The sequence below is a fragment of the Hyalella azteca genome, unplaced genomic scaffold, assembly GCF_000764305.2.
Source record: "Hyalella azteca isolate HAZT.00-mixed unplaced genomic scaffold, Hazt_2.0.2 contig13862, whole genome shotgun sequence".
NCBI classification, from domain to species: Eukaryota; Metazoa; Arthropoda; class Malacostraca; order Amphipoda; family Hyalellidae; genus Hyalella; species Hyalella azteca.
Window position 1 is genome coordinate 136,327 of NW_025943768.1, and position 6,449 is coordinate 142,775.

General features: G+C 40.2%; 1 long non-coding RNA gene across 2 annotated transcripts; it reads right to left on the reverse strand.

Annotated features, from left to right (window-relative positions):
- Positions 1 to 536: 536 nt before the first annotated feature.
- On the reverse strand, positions 537 to 4,789 carry LOC125178942. 2 transcript variants are annotated; one of them, XR_007157090.1, is made up of 3 exons: positions 4,653 to 4,789; positions 2,457 to 2,553; positions 537 to 589 (listed from the first exon to the last, which is right to left on the reverse strand). It is a non-coding gene; the product is annotated as an uncharacterized LOC125178942 (long non-coding RNA). The 2 variants fall into 2 exon arrangements; XR_007157091.1 differs by lacking the exon at positions 4,653 to 4,789 and adding an exon at positions 3,858 to 4,062.
- Between the last annotated feature and the right edge of the window lie 1,660 nt (positions 4,790 to 6,449).

The window sequence follows — 6,449 nt, forward strand, 5'->3', positions numbered from 1 at the left end:
AAGAAATTTATTAATAGTGAAAATTACTTCACACATATATGAAAATGTTCAAATTACATGTCATATCATAATCTAGAATAAAGACAAGTGATCAGGAATAAGCATTTGATAAAAAATTCATTAATGACGAAAATTATTTTGTGTAATTTAATGAATTTGATATAATTGGTAAACATGAAATTTTATCCCATAGGCAAATCGCATTAAGTTTTTCATACAATTACATGAAAACTGTGCGTTTTTCGGTTATTGTGATCTCGTTAAATTCTCGCCACAATTTGTACACATTTGAGAGAGGCAATGGCCAAGTGAAAACATTACATTTTCTTACGCTAATAATTTCACTGAAGAATAATTCAGAGAAATAAATTTTCCTCTAAAATTGCATAATTAATTACAACAAATTCGTATAACGATTTGATTAGAGAATATATAATCACATGATAATTGAACAAAAGCATACACATAATTAGGAGATGACTCTAAAACAGGATGCTTAAGAGATAAATAATTAAATACTATACTATTTAATATAATAACGTCACCGTACTGCGCCTGTAGCGCCTCCTCTACCTGCAGCAGCGGCGGCCTGTGTAGCACACAAGTCATACATGTTATACACGCGGCCACATGACGCCACACACACGTCATACATATTATACACACTCACCACACGGCGCCACACACACCATAAACACAACACATACTCACCACACGACGCAATGCACACCACAGATACAACACACCTTATGACCTTATGATGAGTTCGGGACTTCCTAGTCCCCGGTCACGCTGATGCGCCGCCTTCGTCGTCCTCCGAATCGTCGCTAGGCAGGTCACCCCGCCCTCGGGTCTCGGATGTAACGTTGGACACACACTCACCACAATGCACGCTATCTTTGGCATGTGTTTCGGGCGTAGCAGTAGCAGGCCGCGTTGGAGCGCCGTCTTCGGTCCCGGTAAGCAAGTCGCCCTAGCAGCCGAGGTCACAAGGGCATGTGCCCTCAGTTGGGCCAGCTGATGCCCTCAGTTGGGCCAGCTGATGCCCTGAGTCGGACCAGCTGATTGCCTCAGTAGGGCCAGCTGATGGCCCAGTTGGGTCAACTGAAGCACGATGCTGTTGCTTGCTTTTTGCCGCCGTTAGTGGTAACGAGTCGGACGATCGATTTTGCCATGAACCATGTAGTCATGGAGGTCTCCAGAGTCAACTAACTCTTTCTTTGAATCCTTTGAGAAACTTTACGCAGCCTCAGCCCCGCCACTGCAAAAGATCTTCCGGCAGGGATTGAAATCGGACCGCAGATCTGTTGCGTAATGGAGGGATCGTGCAAGCCTCCCCCTTCTCTCATTATGGTATATCTCCATCCTGAAGGTCTTGCTTTCGAAGTTTGGGACAAGTCCGGTTATTATTTTCCATGTTTACAGAATGACCCACAACTCCCGTCTCCTCTGCAGCGAATACAGGCCCAGGGGCTTTCTTCCTTCACCAGTAGTTCATCTCCTCCATCTCGCTGATCCCAGCCGTTAAGGTTCTCTGGACCCATTAAAATTACCGTACTACCCCATAGTGAACGGAGTCTAAAGCTGGCCGCAGTATTCAAAAAGTAGGATCACAAGGCCTCTGAAGAATGTGATCATCGGTTCCGCTTCTCTTGTTTTGAACGTAAGCAAAATCCACCCCATCTGTCACCTACCTCTTGCGGTTATTGCCGCTATGTGATCACCAGACTTGACCAGGGTGCGGTACTCATAAATTGCTCCAAGATCGCTAACGAGTTACTTTTTTCGATTTCAAAGACGTCCGGTGCAAGGTAGTGGTATTTTTCGACACTACACACACATAACACTTAATTACCACACAGCGCCCTGCACATCACACTCAATCTCGACACAGGTGACTGCTCCATATTCCACGCAATTTAATGCCTAAAAGGGAATTAAAGAGGCCTTAGGGCATTAAAGGGCATTAAAGAATGCCTCTTTGATTAAATGGCATGATACAGAGAGGGTATGATACAGAGAGGGTATGATACAGAGAGGGTATGATACAGTGAGGGTATGATACAGAGAGGGTATGATACAGAGAGGGTATGATACAGAGAGGGTATGATACAGAGAGGGTATGATACAGAGAGGGTATGATACAGAGAGGGTATGATACAGAGAGGGTATGATACAGAGAGGGTATGATACAGAGAGGGTATGATACAGAGAGGGTATGATACAGAGAGGGTATGATACAGAGAGGGTATGATACAGAGAGGGTATGATACAGAGAGGGNGGGTACAATACAGTGAGGGTACAATACAGTGAGGGTACAATACAGTGAGGGCACAATACAGTGAGGGCACAATATTGACAATACAGTGAGGGCACAATACAGTGAGGGTACAACACAGTGAGGGCACAATAAAGTAAGGGTACAGTGAGGGCAATAAAGTAAGGGTAGACGCACCCGGCGCCGGCAGTTAAGGTGTTGCCGGCGGACGCGGGGTTGGAGATGGACGGCGACACGGCGGCCCCGCCGCTCCCCCGCCGGGACCCGCCCTCGTCTGCTCACGGGGAACCACGGGACCGAACACGCGGGGTGGAGGGGGAGGGAGGGAAGTGGATGATTAAAGATTGCAAGATAAAAATAAATACAAAAAACGACAATCAAAGATACAGCGTTAAAACAGATTCTAGTTTAAAGGTATTTAGATAATAATGGTGTAAAAATTAAAAATTTCATGAGAAAATCAAAATAAAAGCAACAGCTTTTCACAAAAACAGCGGATGACGTTACAGGAAAAGCTATTTTCATGAGAAAAGTTTATAGTATAGCTTCAAAATTCTCATAAAAATTGGCCCTTAGCTTCAAACATCTAACCAACGTGATAAAAAAATATTTCTCAAGTTCATCAAAATATATTGGGTTCTTTAAACACCCTGCCTCCCATGTCAACAACTCAGCAACGGGAAACTAATTTACTTCTATTAAACCACACGTAAAGACGTAGTCCACAATTACTTCTTGCTCATTGCAATCAAAGCATAAATGTTTTTCAAGTGCCACCTGTGTAGGGACCTGTAACATTTATAACCCCGAACATACTACCTACAGCACGAAGTGTGATGTATTGATGTGACATCATGGAAATACATATACGAGATTCTTAAACGGAAGCCCAGTTAGCTGGGATGCCAATATTAATGACAAGATCTTTATTGCCAACATATCAGTTAAAACAGAAAATGGAGGTTCATCATCGTTATCAACATTCACAGTCATGTGCTTAAACACACAATATAATTGGAGCATTAATCGATTCTAGTTTTCGATAGTGAAACTGAGATTCTAAATATATCCAAAATACAGTATTCTTCACTTGAAAGCGCAATACCCAGAATGACACAAAATCAAAGCTACACCTCTGAACAACAAGCTCTGAACAACGTTCCAAAAATGTTTAACAAGGAAAAAATTTAATAAATAATTAATTGGCATAATTTGGCATTAAAGTGATGAAGGAAAAATTCGCGGGGTCAAGCCCGACAAGATTGAACGTCAGAACAAACTTATATATTATATTTTAAAAAGAGCAAACAATGATCAATAACTTCCACACAAATTGAAATAAAGAGAGTAACCAAAATTCATGGTACAATAAGACGGATACCACAAAAAAGAAACAAGCTCCACGGTGATTATAAGAACAAGGCTATAAAGTTTAACGCAGCACAATAATGCATAGATTATTACGAAGTCAAAATGGCCACGGTGATAGAGACGAACAAGTCAGACGTGAGTGAAAATGTCTCCCACATTATAACATGACATTATGCAGCGTAAAATGTAACTATAAATGCACTTTACTATATATAGGGTGAGGAAAATAATCAGGATGGAGGAGGTTGCAGTCCAGCGGTGGGTGCAGGCGTTCTGATCACAAAAATAAAACATTGACTGGAGCGATTAAGGTTCTTAGCTCACAACTTTAAAGTTCCGTATACGCAGTGAATGTGATGCTTCAACTTCAGACTAAGGCGATGTGTTTCATTGACTGAGGTAGCCACGACGAAGTGATTGAATTAACAATTCAATTAGATTTATAGATTTAATTATGATTATGGTTCTTAGTTCACGACTATATACCGTAAACGGAGTGAATATGATGCTTAAACATCAGAGTAAGGCGATGTGTTTCATTGACTGCGCTATCCACGGATAGATTAAGTAATTAAATTAACAATTCAATTAAGTTTAATTTAATTAAGCACTGCAACTTCACAATTGCGATCGCGTTAAGAGATGCCGGTAGCGAATTATGTGATCACAACCCTTGAGCGAGAAAGAACTGAAATAGTATTCATCAAGAATCTTTGATAATTTTCTCAAAGGTAATCAGCAAAATCATGTTTGTCAGTAAGAAATCACCATAAAATTAAACTACACTTGCATTCATCAACACCATTACTGAATCAGTGTAGAATCAAGCTACGTTTCCAATGGAATATACAAGAAAATTGCTCGTCATGCATAGGTGCACTCTAAATAGTGCAGTACTCACGAATCATAGTGAATGATTACAAGAAATTTCGTGAATAAACACGAATCTCCGAACATATAGTGAATGATTACAATAAATTTCGTGAATAAATTCGTGGTTACCTTCTTCCAAGACAGTTTCGTCAACGCTACTCGCCGTATCTTCTTCGGCTATGTTGACGAGTCGCTTCTCGGCAGCTAAAGTGTGTGTGTAAAAGTGTGTAAAGTGTGTAAAAAACACGAACTAGTCATCAAAGTGTGTGTCAAGCCTCAATTATACAATGCTCATAAATGCCACGACTAAACAAATGGCGTGAAATGCTTTGTTTTTGTTCTCAAATGACCTGATTGTTCGCTATAAAAAAAATTCTTAACAGAAGTTGATTAGTTTCCCGGCACACACTTTCAGAAGTTGCAAGAACCCATACGGTTTGTAAAATGAATTAAAAATAATAGCCGAGCTATTGCAGTATATAACGATACTTGTTGATTTCTTCATAAGTAGTGATAAATATAAATTTACAGAGATCAACTGGCCAAAGCAATTATTGCAACTACCTGCCTTTAAAATAATCGATTAAACTACAAAACTTTCGTTGGACAAGATCGTGATCCGACCACGCTCAGCGACCATGATCCTCAACAAGCGAAAAGGAGTTGGTATTCAACTCAGAATTCAATACCTATATCCGAATAACAAATAATCAACATTCTAGGGGATAAAATTACTATCATTGACGATTTGAAAACATCATCTGAGAATTTCAACAAATTTACACTTGACAAAGGGCGTGCGTGCAGAGGTGAGTTCGATTAAAATCTTATCATGGTATACGTATTCAAATACCAATTAATGAATCAAGACGACTTTTAGACAATTAACTCTTAACTGTTCGCGTGTAATACATGAAACACTGCCGCGAATTTATATGCAACGAGCAGCTTAAACCGAGCAGCTGGAACATATAAACGTTTTCTGGAGTCATCGTAGTGGTCACATCACAAAAAAATATAACTCATTACTCACTGCAGTGAGTGACAGAGAGCGCATTTTCTCGTCGACGAAAACGTGAAGTCACGGAGGGACAGACAGACAGCCAGACAGACGGATGGACATGGCGAGCACAATAGTGCAATTTTTCCATAAATGAGAAAATGCGCTAAAAGCGACCGCAACGTATACTCAAACAAGTTTTTACGACNACGATAGACTCTCTCGCACACGATAGACTCTCTCGCACACGATAGACTCTCTCGCACACGATAGACTCTCTCGCACACGACAGACTCTCGCACACGATAGACTCTTTCGCACACAATAGACTCTCTCACACACGACAGACTCTCGCACACGATAGACTCTCGCATACGAGATTCTATAGTGCACAGTTTCTCCTTCAAACTAGGGGGTTAATGACCATAAAATTTAATAATTTAAATTTTCCGGGTCGAATAATTCTTCAGTCGACGTTGCTTGATCGAAATGCGAGTAACTGAAGCCCTCATCACACCGGATTGGACTCCAGCTATTCATCTGATAACTACCGGATTTCCTGAACTTTGAGATTGTTTCGGAATTATTTTAACCGTTCCAAATTTTCGTATTGTATCATATTTACGTGTACCATGTATTTATTTCGACAAAAATGTCTGTATTCAATGCTTCTTTTAACTTGAACGCGAATGTTGTTACATTTGAAACGTCGTTAATATATTAGAATTACTTCTCAAAACCTGCATTTTAATCAACCAACGTCATCTGAAGAATTGTTCGACTTTGAAAATTAAAAACAATGAATTTTATGGTCATTACCCGCCCTAGTTTAAACAAGCTAATTCTGGCATCTATAATATTAGTTTATCCTTTGCGCACAAGGATCTCTGACGTACAAGTGTACGAATATAATATAATTATTCACA